At 47.8% G+C, this 12094-nt stretch overlaps 1 long non-coding RNA gene across 1 annotated transcript in view; it reads left to right on the top strand.

Moving 5' to 3' along the window:
- The window catches only part of LOC111946845 (uncharacterized), an 8670-nt gene extending 663 nt beyond the window's left edge, over nt 1-8007 (top strand). Inside the window, exon 2 of the long non-coding RNA XR_002872627.2 lies at nt 7782-8007. This is a non-coding gene — a long non-coding RNA (uncharacterized LOC111946845). The remainder of the gene's footprint in view (nt 1-7781) is intronic.
- Nucleotides 8008-12094: the final 4087 nt, after the last annotated feature.

The raw sequence follows: 12094 nt of genomic DNA, 5'->3' as shown, positions 1-12094 counted from the left end.
AGCTGAACCCCATTGGTCCAAACTCCCTAACAACAGGCTGAGCGACAGAACTGAGAGCCAATCAGATCTCTGCTTGATGCGTTCAGCGAACTCCAGAACTTTTAACGCGGCCCAACAGCCATCCAACTCAGTCCGCGACAATATGTTTAAAACTAAATATACAAGTGAATGAGTGCATTTGATGTAATTTCAACACTTTTAAAGTACAACAAGTCTGTGGGTTCTTTTTAATAACATTGTTATGCTGTTGCTAATAAATGATGAGTATTTCTCGTGGTAGTTTTGCTGATAGTCTAGTCTGGTTGATACGTGGTGAGTTTCTGCTTCATGCAGGCGTTGAGACTTTAAACGTGATCGTAGGTCTGAATGTTCTGTAGATGTGACAAAGACTGATCACATGCAGACGGGGAGCCAAACACACACTCACACGCCGCAGTGAGTGACGGGCAGCGGGTTTTACGTTTTTACAATCCCTGCGCGATTCACTTGCTGCCCGGTCCCCACAACCCCCCACCCTCTGCTTTCTCCCTCACACATCCCGTCCTCGCATCTGCGCGCTCTTTCTCAGAGACGGGAGCGCAGTTTTAGGCACGTCAATTCACAGGTTTCCGGGTGGTACAAACTCTGTGAAATAATAGATAATAGTAAAATGGCAGTGCTGGTGCAGATTTCTCTCTCTAAGCACCGCTCTAATGAAAAAAAAGTATAATTAAAGATTTGTCTGCGAGCCACATGTGACCATCAAAAGAGCCATATATGGCTCGCGAGCCATAGGTTCCCGACCCCTGCACTAGACAGAGCTCTGAACCTTTTTTCTTCAATGATTTGTGATCTTCACTGGTGTCCATGGATTACATGAAATCTTTCCACCTTTATCCACCTTTGTCATGGTAGGGAGAACACCTCAATGGAAGGGGGGGGGGGGGGGGGTCATAGGATAGCACAAGGGTTAAGGGGGTGGAGCCAACCTCTAAGATTTGCCCCACCCCCTTTTTTAAAAGGGAGTGGAGCGAAGGGAAATGCCCCAACTTCATTACTGAAGCACATTTAAAATCAAAAATAACTCGAGCTTGTTGCTTTTTAAAAGAAAACAAAACACTAAATTAAATCTAAATTTATTTCTGAAACACTTTTCATACTTCAGTGAAATCAAATGTTTTACAGATTAAAAGAGTCTTTCAAACTTAAAAAACAAAATCAAAACAAAAAGTTTCACTTGTATCCTGTAACCATCCTCCCTCCCTCTGATCTTCTTTAGTTTTTAAATTTTTATTCCTGTGTTTATATATTTTAATGTTATTTTTTAGCTGTTGTTAATCACTGCAGACATAAAAACATGTTAAAATAACCTTAAAACTCTTAAAAAGAAAAAAAACGTCCATTCCAAATGTCCCAAAGCTCAGAAGGTCTCCATCACTTGTAGCTGAAGCTCCTCCCCCACAGTCTGAAACGGCAAACATTTAAAATGCTCCGCCCACTTCCAGCTATTTCAAGCTGCCTGTTTCATAATCCACCATTAGGATCAACACAGTAAAGTACAAATGGCCACTCTTGCGGGGACTCGTACACTGGGACGGACCGGCCGACCCTCCCGCCGCGCCTCCTTTGTGGCGGCCATTGTGGCGGTGTTGTCTGAGCCATATGGGCTGGTTTTGTGCTGCGGCCCCCCAGCAGCTGAAGCTTTGTCCTGGTGTCACAGAGGTCGCTGGGATTGTGTTCCCAGCTAATTCCCTCTTTCAGGGACTTCAGATCAGAGTCTATAATGATCTGGGCGGCCCAGAGCGGGGATTACCGCTGCTGGCAGACTTTGGCGGCCTCGGGTTCGAGGAGGCGAGCGGGATGGAGATGACATCCTCAGATGAAACGCCGCTGCCACTGCAGGAATCAATTAATTCCTCCCCACAGTCAAACCCACCCACTGCACCCCCACGTCCCCGCCCACTCTGAGACCTTTCCACCTCATTTCCCCCAATCCAGCAAGGAAAACACGATTAGTGGTGAAAGTGACGCTCTGAAGGGAAAGTACTGGCTGCTCGTGTCGCCGCCGCCCGCCATTGTCTCCACGTGGCTCACGGATTACAGAAACAACCCCAACGTTTGGGGGTTTTGTCCTCTGGTGAAACGAAATAAAGTTTTGTCTTTATGATTCGTCGGTCTGACATGAGTTTCTTTAAATAAATGTCTGCGGTCAAATCAGGATCAGCTTAAGGTAAATGAAAAAACAACAGATGGGAAAGTTGAAGTCATAAATTAGAAAAAGAGAGACATTTTAAAAAGAAGTGTTGAACTCAAAATCAATATTACAAATTCAAAAATAAAAAGGACTGGTTATGTTCCCCCAAAGTTTAATAGATCAGAAGAGGGATGAGAAGAGCAGAGGTGACATCAGCACAACCACCATCATGTCTCGTAGCCAATGGGCTCAAAGCTCCGCCCCCAAGTAGAATTAGGAGGAACAGTCTGAAGTGAAACTGTAAACGGAGACTGAACGCCAAAAAGGAAGAGACGCTCCGGGGGGGGCCGGCGCTTTCTGGCTCCCCTCTCTCTGTGTGGGGGTGGTGGTGCTGGGCCTGGGGTGTCTGCGCCTCCGGGGGTGGGGCCCCGGGGCTGGGTGGGCCTGGCCCCCTTGCTGGGGGGGGGGCGGGGGACGGCTGTTTGACGACCGGGGGACAGTCTATCATCTGTCCCCAACTTACCCCCTTCCTCATATAACCTCATAATAGGGTGAGGGGGTGGGGGGCTTAGCCTGCGATGAGCCTTGGGGGGGGGGTTTACTAGGCAGTGACCCCCCTCCTGTGGTTGCCGTATGGAGTGGGCCCCCCCTCTTTCGGTTTTATTTGCACCTTAGACATGTAGGGCCCTTGGTAGGGGGGGTGCTTGGACATCACTGCCAGCAAGCAGCGGATGTCCTCCTAGCACCCTACCCGCCAATTTTAACCGCACCTTAGACATTTAGGGCCCCTTGGTGGGGAGGGTGAGGGGACGTCACTGTGAGTAATCAGGAGATGTCCCCTTAGTGCCCTACCCGCCAATTTTAACCGCACCCCCCTTAGTACACACACCCCTCCCCCCTCAATATATACATCCCAACATAAACACACACACATGCACACACACACTCTCTCAAACACACATACACGCACACACATTTTGCAAGGAAGGTGGGACCTAGGACCATCTGTCCCCTGCCTCTTCCCTGGTGGGGGGTACGGGCCCCTTTGCAACGGCGGCTGTGTCCCCGGGGTGCCGGCCTCCTGGGCCCGGCGGTGCTCTCTCCGCGCGGTGGGGGGGTTCACATTACATCTGAGCCGGGGGTGTTCGTGTCCCTGGGGGGTGGGTTCTGGTCCTTGCTCCTGAGTGCTGGGCCCCGCCAAATTTCCAACTGTGGCCGAGCCTGGTCGGGCCATATTTACAACACCCCTTGTGGGCCCTCTTTTTTCCCCGGGGTTCCCCCCTTCTGGGCGGGGGCGGCGGGCCCCTGCCTTGCTCCTCCCTGGACCAACCGTGGGCCGGGCGGATGGCTGCCTGGAGTGCGGAGTGGGTCTCCCTTGGGGGGTCCTGGCTCGTACCTGGGGTTGGGGCGGGGGGATGCCCGGAACTCCTGGGTGGTGGTGGGGTGCTCGTCTGGGGCTGTGGGCGTCCTTCTCCGGTGGGGCCCTGCGTTGGGTTCTCCCGGCGCGGCGGGGGGGCTGCTCTCCTGGTTGGGCTGGGGCGGCGCCCTCTTTCCCTCCGTGCCTCCCTGCTCTCTGGCTCTGGGGGCCTTGCGGCGGCCCTGCTGGCCCTGGCCTGGGTGGCGGGCTTGGTCGCCCGGGCGGCGGTTGTTCCCTGCCGGTTCCCGTGTGGCGTTGGGGGGATTCCGGCTGCCGCTGCTGGTGCGGTGGGGGTCTTGGGGTGGGGATGGCTGGGCACTCTCCCTCCTTCTTTTCACGTTCCACCATCCATTTTAGAAGAACATAAACACTCACCTGAGCACAGGTGTTAGCTCAACAGACTGAATGACTGAAATATTTCACACTAGTTGGTTTTAAGGCATAAGTATGCGTGTGAACACTATCTGTTTTGTGTACATGTCGACAGGTGGACATTTTTGCAACTAACAGGTGTGTTTATAACATTTGAGTGTGTGTGTGGACAGGCTCCGCCCTATTTTTTTTGTTTTTTTTTTCATTTGAACCTTACCATAATGATTAACAACCAGTAAACTTGTTGCTTTATGCTGCTTCATGGTCTTATCCCCCTTCCCCTCCTATTATCACCCCCTACCCCCCCTCTCTCTAACGTCCCTCTCTCTTCTTCCCTTCTTTCCTTTTCCGTCCGGTCCAACACCAAAGATTTTCAGACATGTTTGAAATTAATAAAGTTTGGCCTCAATTACAAAGGGGTTTATTCAGACATACCTTTGGTTTGTCTGAAGATGAATAACCCCTCTTGTTAAAGTAAAATATGTCCAACCCAAGAGGCCCTCAGCTCTCATCTGTCTGCCTAGCTGTTGGACAGGACAAGTTAAAAAAAAAAAAAAAAAAAAAAAAAAAAAAAAAAAAAAAAGGAAGAGACACGACCAAAACTGAAGATACAAACCAGCAGCTGTTACAGAAAAACTGAATTTTCATTTGGTTCCAGTTTTACGCTTCTGGTTTTTTATTCAGGTTTAAAAAGAAAAAACTTCAAATTTTCTGTCATTATTTACCCTGAAAGTGTCGTAAATATTTTCTGTAATAACACGTTTGCTGGAAGTCCTCAACTGTCCGTTTCTGAAAGCTAAGACGTTCAGCCATGGGATTCCACCCGGAAGTATGCGACCGAGAGCAGAATGCAAAGTACCCAGGGCTTTTCTGTGGCTCACTGGGGTATTTTCTCATTGCGTTTACCCCTGCCGCTCCTCAAATGATTGTTATTGACCAATCACAATAAGTCGTCTGATTTTTGGCTGGAATGGTTTTCAATAAGGGACTAAAATCCACAGCAGTGACTCCGAACCCGCCTAAATGATGCCCCCCACCCCCCAACCAAAGCTAATGCAGAATCAGAACCGCCCAATCTGGGAGCACTGCTCACAGTTGGACATCAGAGTTGTGTTGTTGGAGGATTGTGCGTTTTGATGCTGAACTGTGTTTCCTCATCCAAAAGCCAAGAAATCTGGTTTTTAGCGGCTTACTTTAGGCCATGTGGGCACGCCAGGTGCCAGGTGTGTCCGTCCATTAGGGACTATTCTGCAACCATCGACTGTAACAAAGTGTGTGACCCCCGAGTGTGACCCCCCCCCACATCAGCAAAATGAAGTCAATTCAGTCGCCATTTTTCTGCGATACGGACGTCGCCATGTTGGAGCCAGACGTCGTCAGTGAGCAGTGATTTGTCCGACTCGGTCCATGTCCTTGTCTTTGATGACAACCACTCTGACCAATCAGGACTGAGCTTGTTGGATGGCCACACCCCTACCACCGTAAAGGAAGTCTACACAGAATCTGTCAAATGTTTTGAATGCTAGACGTGGGGCCAGCAGACTCCACCTACTTTTATGGAGGCATCTGATTGGTCAGTTTAGAACTTGAACTCCAGAAAAAAAAAGGGAAAAAAATATTAAATAAATGAGGATTATGAAGATAAGAAATGGTATCAGATCCAGAACGGTTCTTCTGACCAATAGAATCACTGAGTAGCTGCTGTTGATTCCTCTATAGACGTCTATGTTGGTACTTCCTGTTTGGAACGCCAGGTGGGTGGAGTCACTCAGTCCAGTTCTCTTATACTAAATTAAACTAGCTCTTAGGACAGCAAAGGAACTTGTGTTGCGAGGGAAAGACTTGAACACGTTTTCAAGTCTTTGACTTCTTCTTCTTCTTCTTCTTTCGGCTTCTCCCATCAGGGGTCGCCACAGCGAACAAGTCGCATGGTATATTTGGCAATGTTTTACGCCGGATGCCCTTCCTGACGCAACCTTCTCAAACCGGGCTTGGAACTGGCACAAAGGTAGAGAAGGGAACAGGGAGCAGCCCGGAGTCGAACCCTGGTTTCACGGATGGAAGGCGCCGCAAACCAGCACGAGCTAAACCGGCTCCTTTTTTTCAAGTCTTTGACTTGTTGCACCAAATTAAATTTGCGCTCCAGCGTAAACAAACAAGCAAACCGTTTGCCAGGACACAGAACAAAACGCTGCAGCAAAGTGAAGACGTCATCGACAGCAGAAACAGGAGGAAGTGTTGGGGATTTATTGGACAATTAAAAAAAACAAAACTCCTCAGAGAGAAAACTAATAAGATTTGAGCTCTGAAGATAGAAGACATCAGCGTCCTGAATAACGAAGCCCTCCTTCCATTTGCTCAGAGCTGAAGCGAAGCAGGCAGCCCCCCCCAAAGCCGTCCACTGCTTTAGAAAAACTACTTTTAACAAGATCGCTGAAAACAAAACTTGTTTGCTCTCCCTTATTCCACTTCCCATGTTTTTGCTCTCATTTGTTTCCATAGACATCTTTTCATCGTTTATTCTCTTTCTTCTTGCCTCATGTGAAAGGGACTTTCATTGAAATTCATTCTCTCAAGGACCGGCGCCATGCAAGGCCAGGAGATAATAGGCCAACCTATTTACCCTCCAGTTTTATTTCTCTCCTCCCTTCCTTCCCCCCTGGCCGTGGGCTGATCACGGCCGCTGGGAGACGACAGCTGTCTCCTGCGCATTAGCAATGCAAATGAAGAAGAAGAAGGACAACAAGTGGAGATCAGGGCGTCGGGCCGCAGATCCTCGGCTCAGGCTCGGAAAGGGCGGCTCGGTTTGGGCCAGCTGCCGCACTGGGGGGGGGGGCAGCTGATGGCTTGATAGGTTTCCAGGCCAAACGATGCAGACCGGCCTCGTTTTTGGGATGATGCTGGACGGAGAAAAGAAAGACCACAAACAGACGTCAAAATGGAATTTCACAAAGAAAATTAAAAGAACTGACAATTTATTGAGGAAGCGGACAGATTTGGAGGTGATTTCATTAGAAACGAGACGATTTCAAATCAAATCTTTTGCTGCTGTTTTACATTCATCAGTCACTTCCTAAAGAATTAAAAGCGGCTTTTCAGGAAGAAGGTCAAATCCTCAGTCTGAGCTAAAGAGACAGAAGAGCGACTGACAGGAGATCAAACCTCCTTCAAACGTTCTCTGATGAATCAATTCAAACATACGTCTATACTGTGGGGGGGGGCAAAGGGGACAAACTGAAGTAAATAATTGATCAGGTAAATTAACGTATCATTAAGCAAAATACAGGCTTATTCCATCTCAAAGTTATTTCAGTATTTAATTAGTGACGTGATGGTCGGGTGTTGCAGCGACTCATAAATGACCTTTAACTGTCAAACTCACCTGTCAAGGTCAAACGGGCGGGGCTCAGCACCTGATTGGTTTCTCATCCAGGTACGACAAACCAGTTCCAGAGAACGTCCTGATGTTGGCGTGTGCCTGTCGGACCCCGGGTCAAAGAAGTGAAGGGCCATTTCAGTCACTGTTGGGCTCATATTTTTGTCTGGAATTCTTCCAAAAACTTCCACGGATCCCTCCGGCTGACCTACTGCCGACTCTGGGCCGGAGGATTTATGACAGACTTCCGGCCAGAGCAAAGAATGAATTTATGAAACGCTGCAACACCAGACCAGGAAGTAACCTCCGGAACACGTGTTTCTGTCATGATTTGGTTTTTAAGTTAATTCATAACGCAGTTGTTTTTTATTCATGAAGTTCTGTTTTTTCTGTGTTAATGCCACATATTGTTATTGAATTAATGTTGTGTTCATTTACTTCAGTTTGTCGCCTTGGAGATGTCTTTGAAGATTCAGGACTCCCGTTTGTGAGGCCCAGAGCTGAAGAGCCTCATCCTTCACTTCTGCATCCTCCCTCGACCTCCGAGGCTGAAAAAATGAAGCTTTGCACCAGGCAGGAGTCACAGCAACATTTCTGTTTTATGTTTCTAAAAAGAAAGATATGCACAAATATTATATACCATATATATATATATATATATATATATATATATATATATATATATATATATATATATTATATATATGTATATGAAAGTGTTTTGTATGAAGTTATTTTTACTTTAAAAACGCAGCTACATCCTGGAGGAACATGTAGGCTGTTTTTTTAATCAAAACTGTTGTAGGCGACACATTTCATCAAACTGAGGTCGTCCTGCTGTCAGGAAACCTTCCTGATGAGATCTTTTCCTGGAGGACGGACACAAGGGGCTCTTCTGTCTTCAGATCTTCAGTTAAATCGTCTCTGACGGACCTCCTTGCGTCTTTCCCAGGAGTCTGAACCAGGAACACTCGTGTCATTGTGGGGCGGTGATCATTGAAGAGTGTCCTGCTGTCATGTCATCAAATATGAGCAGAGAACACCAACATGAAAGTCACAATAACAAATATTAGTAGAATGAATGGAGTCGTAATTCATCAGTCAATCAGTAACACTAAGTGGGATCAACCCTGAGGGCGGTGCCACTTTTAGGTCGCAGATAGAAAAAAGTTAAATCCTCATCATCGCTCCCTCCACCAACCCAAGAAAACCTGCAAGAGACACGTTTTGATGAAACTCCTGAGAGCTGAAGCTCCGAACCCAGACGAAGCTTCAAAAGAAGACGAAGCTCCGAACCCAAACGAAGCTCCGAACCCAGATGAAGCTTCAAAAGAAGACGAAGCTCTGAACCCAGACGAAGCTCCGAACCCAGACGAAGCTTCAAAAGAAGACGAAGCTCCGAACCCAGACGAAGCTCCGAACCCAGACGAAGCTCCGAACCCAGACGAAGCTCTGGATGGAGATGAAGAAAATTCTTTTCGTGCAGATCAACATCTGAGGTCACCTTCTCCGCCTTTCGGGTTAATGTAGCACAAAAAACTTTTAAAGGCCTAGAAATCCTCAGCATGGAGGCTTTCAGCCTCTGGAGTTTCTGAAGTATTCTTTGGTCTGTCATCAGATCCTTTCATGGAGGTTTTCTGTCGCTAATGGTAATGGTTTGGACATTTTTACCTCACTGTTTACCGCGAGTAATGCTCTATTCTTCATTCATCACCTTGTCAGGCCTGGTGCCAAATCAATGCAGAACTGATTGATTTATATTCATAAAATCCAGCGCTGGAAGGATGCTCCACCGGCTGAAGAGCCGCACGTGTGGAATTAATGAAGACACTTTATCAAAGTTGCCATTAACACCATCGCTGATGCTCAGGAGCAAGGACAAACCATGTTAACAGCGTTTGCACAGAGAAAAACAGAGGGGCCATTGTTCCCCACGCTGCAAAAAAGCATCGTCATGGTAACCAGTCAGCTCCGGAGCTCGTGTGTCCTCAGGGAAAATCACAAAGAGACAGAAACTCATCAGCTGACTGACAGGGGGGGGGGGGGGGGGTGTAAGCGCTTTCCTGACCCGCCAGGTAGCATGATGTTCAGCTTTTTCATGGGATGGTGGTGACCAGGAGTGACCGCACACCCACTCACACACACGCACACACATACACACACGCACACACACACAGATTTATGTTTCATGACTTCTTTTATTTCACCTTCTCCAGGTGTGTTGGCCTTGTGTAGCCCCGCCCCTGTTCAGTTTTTCAGTGTTTGCACACATCCAGCTTCGCTGAATCCTAAAATAAGAAATAATGAATTAAATTAATTAATTAAAAAAAGGATTTGTTCAGTTAGTCTACATTTAACTGTTATATCCATCAAAACCAGATCAAAACAATTCAAAGCTGTGATGTTAATCATTTCTGATCATTGAATAATTATTGATCAGAACACAGAAACATCATTTGAAGCTTCACTTTATCATTTGGTGGAATTATAAAAACAATAAAAACGAAAAAAAGAAGCTCTCATTTGTTTAAACTTCACTTCCTCTTTGTTTGATATTTGCAAATTAAAAGCACTAATGGTTGAGTCTGTTTTTCTGTATCTGCATCCCTGTGGAGTGTTCACCGCCGCCAACGCCGCCAATGCCGCCGGTGAAACCTGTCTACATTACTGAAGGTTGGTTTCATGTTTTAAATTCCTTCCACCTACAAAATCATGTAAGTTGAGAAAACAGAAAGAGAATTGACAAAGTTCTGATGCCTTAAATAATAAAATAATATTTACATGTGAATCTACAGAAAAAGGAGGAATTCATGTTTTGGAGCCACTAAGTAACATTTCACCACAATCAACTATTTTTGGCGTTTTACTGATATATTTGTGATAAAAAGAAACTTTTATTTAGATTTTTATGGGTTTTTTATGTCATCTCTCCTGTCTTAGTAGTCTTTATGTTTATGAGGAGAGTGTCTAACCAGGGACAACTTTAGGGTTCGATTCCTCCGTCAGGGGTAGGACAGCCCGTCCCAGCCTCTCCCTGAGGCTGGACCATCGTCCTCAGAGCTCTGGTTCAATCTCCGTCCTTGTTTCTGGAAAAGACCCCCCACTCCAGAACTTTGGGCTTTGACTGTATGGGGGGGGGCAGAGGGCAGCACTCTGCCGGTTCTGTAGTCTGGAGAGACCGGGAAAGGTCCCAAGCCCAGTCCTGCCACCACCCCAGCACCGGCTCATCCCCCCCACCCCGGGTTCTCAGACCCCCCCAGTCGGTTTGATACCAGGCCATTGTTAGGGGCTGACAAAGAACAGGAAGGGGGGCTGAAGGTCAGCTCCATCAGTCTCTGTGTGACGGGTGCAGCACGAAGGCCGGCTCCGCCCCTTTCTGCTCCTTCCTCTTCTTCTTTTCTGGCTTTCATCCAGAAGCTTCAAACCTTTAAGGTGAGTTTGAGCCAAAACAAAATTTCTGGATGAAAAATTAAATCTGAAAAACAGATTATTGCCGGGAAGAAAGTTGACAGAATCAGAAACTGAATCATTTGATCAAACATCGGATTTTCTGACGGACACAAGCGGCATTAAACTCGCTAACCTTCAACGTTAAGACATCAAAGGTAAAAAATTTAAAAAACTTCACTTCAGATTCAGTTCTGATTGGGTCGTAGGCTGGATGTTGGTGGGAGGGTGGGATGTGTGGTCGTCATGGAGACCGGCGGCGGTGGGAAGCAGTCCAAACATGCGGCGCCGACTTTCCAGACTCAAGGTGACCGGGCCGAGGACACAAAGGCTGCTCCATCCGTGCTAATGGGGGACGCATGGAACCGGACGGGTGAGGACACCTGGGGGGGCGGGTGGGGGACCACATGTAGATATGCCCCCCCATCCCACTCCATTACACCTGCTGTGTGGCGTTCTGTCCTCGACATGAAATCTGACACTAAAGAGATCAAATAGAGAAAATAAAAAGTCTTTGCATTAAACTCAAATGGGGGGGCTCTAAACGGGGGGGTGCCCCCCTCTCCTGAGCCCTTGGAAGTGTTGTAAATCAAACGGAAATAAATCTGAGAGCAGGTCAGTGAACCCCCCCCACCCGCCCTGAACTGTGAACATTCACCGGTCAGCCCCCCCCCCACATGGGCTCATCCCAAATGTCCCTCTCCGGAAAATTCCTGCACTCTCCCCAAGACGCCCAGTCAATTAAGAAGACATTGTCCCCTCCCTCTGTGAGTCTGTGCACAAGAGGCCACCCAGGAGCCGGGGGGGCCGCCCCTCTAAAGCTGCTCCTCTGGTGGCCCCCAGGAATGCCAGTCGCTTTGGGAACGGGCAGAGCGGGGCAGGATGGGGGGGGGGGGGCTGGATAATAGAAGCTGCCCCGTCGGACTCCTGAGCTGCAGCAGAACAGCCAAACCGGGGCAACAAAGGGACTGGAGGCACTTCAGGGCCCAGCTTAACCCGGCCCTGAGGCGCGCGCACGTGCACGTGCACATGCACATTTCAGCATGTAAGCGTATTCCCAGAGGTCAGGTTACGCTTCAGAACCATCCATGCAGCGAGGAAACCCGACCGGTGAGAAGATTCTGATTCTAAAGGATTCAGAAGCTCCAGCGCTCCATCTGCTCCTCAGAACCACCAGAACTTTCTCCAGAAAACACCAACTTCCTTTTCCTTGCTGTCTATGTTTACTTTATTATTATTTTTTTAAAAAGACCAAACGAGTTTCTTCAAAGTTTTGAATCAGTTGTAAACATGTGGTTTCTTTGGGAGG

This window comes from Oryzias latipes, chromosome 22 (assembly GCF_053564925.1).
Source record: "Oryzias latipes strain Hd-rR chromosome 22, Olatipes_Hd-rR_3.1".
NCBI lineage: Eukaryota > Metazoa > Chordata > Actinopteri > Beloniformes > Adrianichthyidae > Oryzias > Oryzias latipes.
The sequence above is the reverse complement of the archived record's forward strand: the minus strand, read 5'-3'. Positions and strand labels throughout refer to the sequence as shown.